We start from the raw sequence: 6,537 nt of genomic DNA on the forward strand, positions 1-6,537 counted from the left end.
ACGCATCAAACAACTTCAAATTCATAATATTCAGTCCAACACAAAGAACTTCAAAGAGTGCCCCAAGATTTCTACTGGAGAAAGTAGGACGAAAACGTGCATCAAACCCTATGCATAGATTACCCCAATGTCACCTCGGGAATCCGCGAGTTGAGTGCCAAAACATACATCAAGTGAATCAATATAATACCCCATTGTCACCACGGGTATTCATATGCAAGACATACATCAAGTGTTCTCAAATCGATAAAAGTATTCAATCCGATAAAAGTGAAATCTCAAAGGTAAAAACTCAATTCATCACAACAAGATAGAGAGGGGAAAACACCATATGATCCAACTATATATATTAACAAAGCTCGCGGTACATCAAGATCGTGCCAAATCAAGAACACGAGAGAGAGAGATCAAACACATAGCTACTGGTAAAAACCCTTGGCCCCGAGGGTGGACTACTCCTTCCTCATCATGGTGGCTGCCGGGATGATGAAGATGGCCTCCGGTGATGATTTTCCCCTTCGGCAGGGTGCGAGAACAGGGTGCAGATTGGTTTTTCATGGATACAGAGGCTTGCGGTGGTGGAACTTTCGATCTAGGGTTATTTCTGGGGGGTTTCTGTATTTATAGGATTTTTTGGCGTTGGTCTCACGCTAAGATGGTCTTCCAGGGGCCCACTACCCACCAGGGCGAGCCACCCCCCCTAGTGCACCCTGATAGGTAGCACTACAAAAAAAGACACATCCGTGACATTTTGGGCCGAACGAAATTTTTTTCTGTCATACTTATGACACTTCTATGACAATAATTGTGACAAAACCCGGTATCATCATAGATGTGGTGGGGTCCTACTTCTATGACCAAAATTCATGATAGAAAATGGGCTTTTCGTCCTGGGCGGGCCGGAGACGCAGCTACATGACATTCTTTGGGCCGTCCATGACGGAAAAAACCGTGGTAGAAGCGAGGGCGAGGAAAATATCAGGGAGTTCCCGGTTACGGTGGGTGGTCGGGGGCCGAGCGATGCGCGTTTCTCTCGTACGTACGCGCGTGTGTGCGAGGCGTTGCGCTCTAACTGAACTCGAGCGAGGCGTTGGGCTCTAACTGAACCCGAGCGATTGCACTGCAGGCTACGCGTTACTGAACCCGAGCGATCAATCGATCCCTTGCTGTTAACTGAACCCCGAGTGATTCCTTCGCTATTGCTGCTAACTGAAGCCGATCGATACTGCCTCTGGATGAACAATGAGCGTTGTTGGGGGGATGAACAGGTCCCGGTAGGGGGTTGGATGAACAGGACCCCGTGGTAGTAGAGGTTGTTGCCGCTGGATGAACAGTACCCCGATCGATCGAGCCGGTGGATGAACAGGACCCGTGGAGGGCTGGATGAACAGGACCCCATGGAGGGCAGGATGAACAGGACGACCCCATGGAGGGCTGGTTGAACAGTAGTGGGTGGAGGGCTGGATGAACAGTAGCCCGTGGAGGGGTGGTTGAACACGACCCCGTGGAGAGGGCTAGTTGAACAGTAGCCGGTGGAGGAGCGCGCGGTGGAGGCTGGATGAACAGGAGCCCATGGATGAACAGTCGTAGGTGGAGGCTGGAGGAGGTCGACGGTGGATGAACAGTAGCCCATGGAGGCTGGAGGAGGTTGACGGTGGAGATGAATAGTATCCCATGGAGTCCCATTTTGCGGTACGCCACACCCCTCCCGATGAACAGGACCCCTGTTTCGATCGTAGCGCTCCAACACAAGTCCGTTTCCTCCGTTTTGCGGTATATGCCACACCCCTCCCGATCAACAGGACCCCGTTTCCACCGCAGGAGGTTCGTTTCCTCCGTTTTGTGGTACGTCAGACCCCTCCCGATGAACAGGATCCCATTTCAACCGTGCCCGGTCGAACACAAGGCCGTTTCCTCCGTTCCGCGGTACGCTAGGCCTCGTTTCCATCGGCTATTCCGTCCAAGCCGGTTGGCTCCCGATGAACACGACGACGCATTCCGTTCCGACCCAACCGGTTGCCTCCCCATGATCACGACGACGGCGCAGCTTCTCCGTTCCGACCCAGCCATGTACACGAGCCCTGGCCGTACGTATGCGTGAGTAGGTGTTCGAGACCCCGCTCGTATGTACGTGTGTGGCCGTATTTTCTTTCTTGCACCATGGCCGCTGTACGTACGTGTAAATGCTACGTGAGCGCCTCTACTACGACACGTGCGCGCCTCTACATCGACCAGTATGTACGTACACGTTCGCAACCAGAATGACAACGCTACGTACGTTTCGACCAGGTGGGTCCTGACTGTCAGGCACTTCCTTGCGTGCAAAGATGTAGCTGGTGGGTCCCAGTGGTAAGGGAGGAAATGTTTTTTTCACGAAATAAGGTGGCCCGTCCGATGGGTCCCTGCTGTCAGGTGGAGGAATCATTATTTTCCGCGTAATAAGGAGGCACTTCCTTGCTGCGACCGTGGACCCAGCTGTCAGCCTCTCCACGTACAGTACTCTTCAGATGGAAGTCGTTCCTTGACCATGTTGACCACACCGGGCCAAGAGCACCAGGGCGGTGGACGTCGGCGAGGCCTAGGAAGGGGACGACACGGAGCCGGGGAAGACGCGGCAGTGGTTGCCCACGCGGAGAGGAGTACAAGGGTTCACTGGTTCGGCTGTGGTGTGAGGCTGCCGTCGCCGCAGGGCCTGGCCAGCGGTGGGAGTAGTAGGGGGCGGTGAGGCCTCTGCGGCTTCACAGCCGACCACGGGAGGCAGGAGCAGGCGGCACAACCGGCGCTGCTTTGGGCGGCTGGAGCAAGAAGACCAGAGGTCGAAGAAGCACTAGGGCCGTTGGATGGACATCGTATGGTCACTGGATCTAGAATCATTCATATTGACTAAGTTGACAAAGCCCTCCGTCCCCGTCAACTTAGTAGGCCCACAAGTCAACCTCCCACTATGGTGGGTCCCAGCTAGCAGGGGGGTATTCATTTTTTGTGTGTAATAAGGAGGCACTTCCTTGCGTGCGAAGATATAGCTGGTGGGTCCGACCTGTCAGCGGGGGGAACATTTTTTTTCGCGAAAGACAGAGGCCCTTCCGGTGGGTCCCAGCTATCAGGTGGATGAATCATTATTTTGCGCATAATAAGGAGGCATTTCCTTGCGTGCGGCCGTGGACCCAGCTGTCAGCCTCTCCACGCACAGTCTACTTCCGATGGATGTCGTTCGTTGACCATGTTGACCACTCTGCGCCGAGGGTATCCAAGGTGGTGGACGACGGCGAGGCCCCGGACAGCAACGAGCCGGAGATGGGAAGACGCGGGAGTAGAGTCGCAGACGGAGAGGTGTACGAGGGTTAACTATGTCTGGTGCGGTGTGGTTCAGCGGTTGGTGGAGAAGAACAGGAGGTGTGGAGGGGTGGAGGGATGGCCTGGCCAACGGTGGGGTAGCGCTTCACAGCGAAGCGTGCTAAGCAGAGCTGCTAGCAGCAGGAGGCGGGAGTAGGTGGTCCCGGCGGCGCTGGAGGAAGATGACGAGAGATTGAAGATGGATGCTGGTCGTTGGATGTAAATCTAACGGCTAACGATGTCAGAATCATTTGTTGACTAAGTTGACAATGACTTGCGTTGGCTTCAACCTATTGGCCCACATTTCAGCCTCCAAAAAAGTGGCACGTATTCAACCCATTTTTTCAGAATTTACAGTCAATTTGATCTCTTGTTTTTTAGAATTACAGTCCATTTGCTGGGCTGGGTGAACAAATAATGTAGCGTCCACGCGGCCCATTTATTTTTTTCCTAAAAAATTACAGGCCATTTGCACTTTCTCGAAATACACGATTTTGCTGGGTTGATTCTAATTATAATGTTGGGTTGGGCGCAACAATGTTATAAAAAAATAAACAGGGGCTGAGCATTTTGTTATAAATATATTTAAATAATAAGTTATTTATTATTACATTGGTCCTTAAATCTTACCAAGCTTTTGTACAGAATCACCAGGATTTTCGTTGCCAAAAAATCCAGGATTTTATTGTTAAGAAATTATTTTTATAAGTTAATAAGATGTGGGATATTGTTTTCTTACATATGTAAGTATCTGTTAAATATATGATGACAATAACAATAACATATAAAATAATTTCAATATATATAATATAGTTAGAAGGGAAACATAAGTTGGACCAGGCGTTCCTATTCTTATATAGAAAAATAGAACAGACCTCTGCGTTTTCTTAAAAAAACATAAATTGGGCTACCGATGTTTCAGGAAAAATAAAACCTCGGATGGGAGGTCCATAGGCCGGTCGATACATGACGGCCCTAAAAAAATACAAACCGGCATGTCGTGGGCTGCGCATGTTAAAAAAGAAAGCCTAGACGGGGCAGCCCAAAACCCAGCTGATACTTGCTGCCCCAGTGATAATAAATGATACCTGCCAGCTCCCCGGCTTTGTTGTGAATTTATCTCCTATAGTAACTACGTTGAAGCACCTAAAAAAATGTAACTATGTTCACAAACTCGTGGGCCCCAACATCAGTATAGCATTAGGAGGAAGTATTTTTTCGACGAGGCACTTGCTTGCATACGGCCATAGACCTGGTGGGTCCCGACTGTCCGCCTCTCCACGTACAGTCCTCTCCAGGTTCCTCTCGTTTGTTCAGCATGTTCACAACAGCAGACAGCGGCGTCGCGGCGAGCGCACAAAGGCGCAGGAGGAGATCCGACCACCTGAGGAAGTGCCTTAGTAGTAATGAAACAACTGAACTAGCCCAGTGGCCGAGTGACACTACCCGACAACTGTTCCGCCCGGGTTCGATTCCACCTGATGCAGGGAAAATATCTCCAATTTTTTTGCCTCTGCCATTATTGACATGTGGGTCCCCATTGTCATCTACGCACACCACGTCCAACACTTGCCAAAACTTCGTCCCTCGTTTTCTCTGTTTTTCGCACACTCGACATTGCGTGGGCATTTTAAAAATAGCATACCTTTTTGACTGTGCATCATATGAAGATGTGCTATGCATGAATGTTGATCAGCATGATGTTAACTGGCTGGTAGTTCCATTTTCGACCATGAATAAAACTTCCAACATGATGTTAACCCTGTTTGAAAAGGCCATGTTAATATAATTGCTCTGCCTATGAAAGTTGCAGTTTCTTATCTGAAACTGAACTTGCAGTTTCTTGTCTGAAACTGAAACTTGCAGTTTCTTCTCTGAGAATCACATTGTCTGCACTTTAATACTCCTATGAAACTACATTTTTTAAGTGCTAAAAATAGATCTCTAGAATTCATAAAATACTTCATATGCTCAATACTGCAAACATGAAATTCAAAAGACATTCATATCTGAAAGTAATCTCAAAATACACAACACAAAACACAATTCACAACCTGCAAATACTGACAACCCTAAGCTCTTCCTAACAATTCACAACCTGCCCGACTATTGGGCTGGGGGGCAGTCCCCTCCTATTCCTTGGCGGCAGATAGCCGCCCCGTGAGATGATGTGAACGGCGAGGGAGAGGATGGCGGGGAAGCGTCGTCGGGCCAACTGCTTTCTCCTCTTGCAGTTGGGTTCGGTCGACGAAGACTCCACCGGCTCGCTCTGGCACGACACCCTCACAAACGGCACCCTGTAGATGCTCGATCCTTCAATCTCTGGTGGATGCTCCATCCGGGATCGATACTCCCACCACCACTCCCTCACGATCGGATTCGGTGAATCTGTTTGCTCCATGGCCCAGAGGAGCAGCTCTATGTACTCCCGCGTGACTCCCTTTGGGAGTATCGCCGCCTTTTCGCTCTGTTGCAGATATTTGGCCATGGATGTCGCCGTCGCCGCTAGTTGGTCCTTGTTGTCAAACCAAGACTATATCTCCAATATCCTAGCTAGCTTCACAGGGTCGCCGTCTGCGATCCTCACGTATCGGTTGTACTCCTCCGTCGATCTACTTCTCCACAGCACCTTCACTCGCCGGCGGTGGTTTTTAAATGGAAGAGGAGAGGATCAGCGCTGGTTTTGGATTAGAACGGGAGAGGAGCGACACTGGTTTTGGATTGGAACAGGAGAGGAGGGGTGGTGGTTTTGAAATGGAAGAGGAGAGTAGCGGCGCTGGATTTAGATTGGAACAGGAGAGGAGCGGCGATGGTTTAAGAGGAGAGGAGCGGCGCTGGTCTTGGAAGTATTTTTTTTGTTTCGCGTATTTTGGGTCAAAGTTTGACCATATACTGTATTTGACAAGCAAAATGTGAATGCATGCCACCAAAAATTGTATCGTTTGGTTCGTATCTGAATGTACTTTCAAATTATATTATTTTTGCAACGTATAACATATATTTTATTTGTGAAAATCATGGTCAATTGTGACCCAGAATAAAAGGGATACTAGTTAATGTGGGGTCGCTTTCTTAATTGAAGGGTAAATTGATTTTGATTTTGATCCAGTCACAGCGCCCCGGCCCTCTCGTCCAATCCTAAATCGTTGCCGCACGCTCCTCTCCCTCTTCTCCATTGCAAAACCACCTCCTCTCCTCTCCATC

Source organism: Aegilops tauschii, chromosome 5 (genome assembly GCF_002575655.3).
Source record: "Aegilops tauschii subsp. strangulata cultivar AL8/78 chromosome 5, Aet v6.0, whole genome shotgun sequence".
Classification (NCBI taxonomy): Eukaryota; Viridiplantae; Streptophyta; class Magnoliopsida; order Poales; family Poaceae; genus Aegilops; species Aegilops tauschii.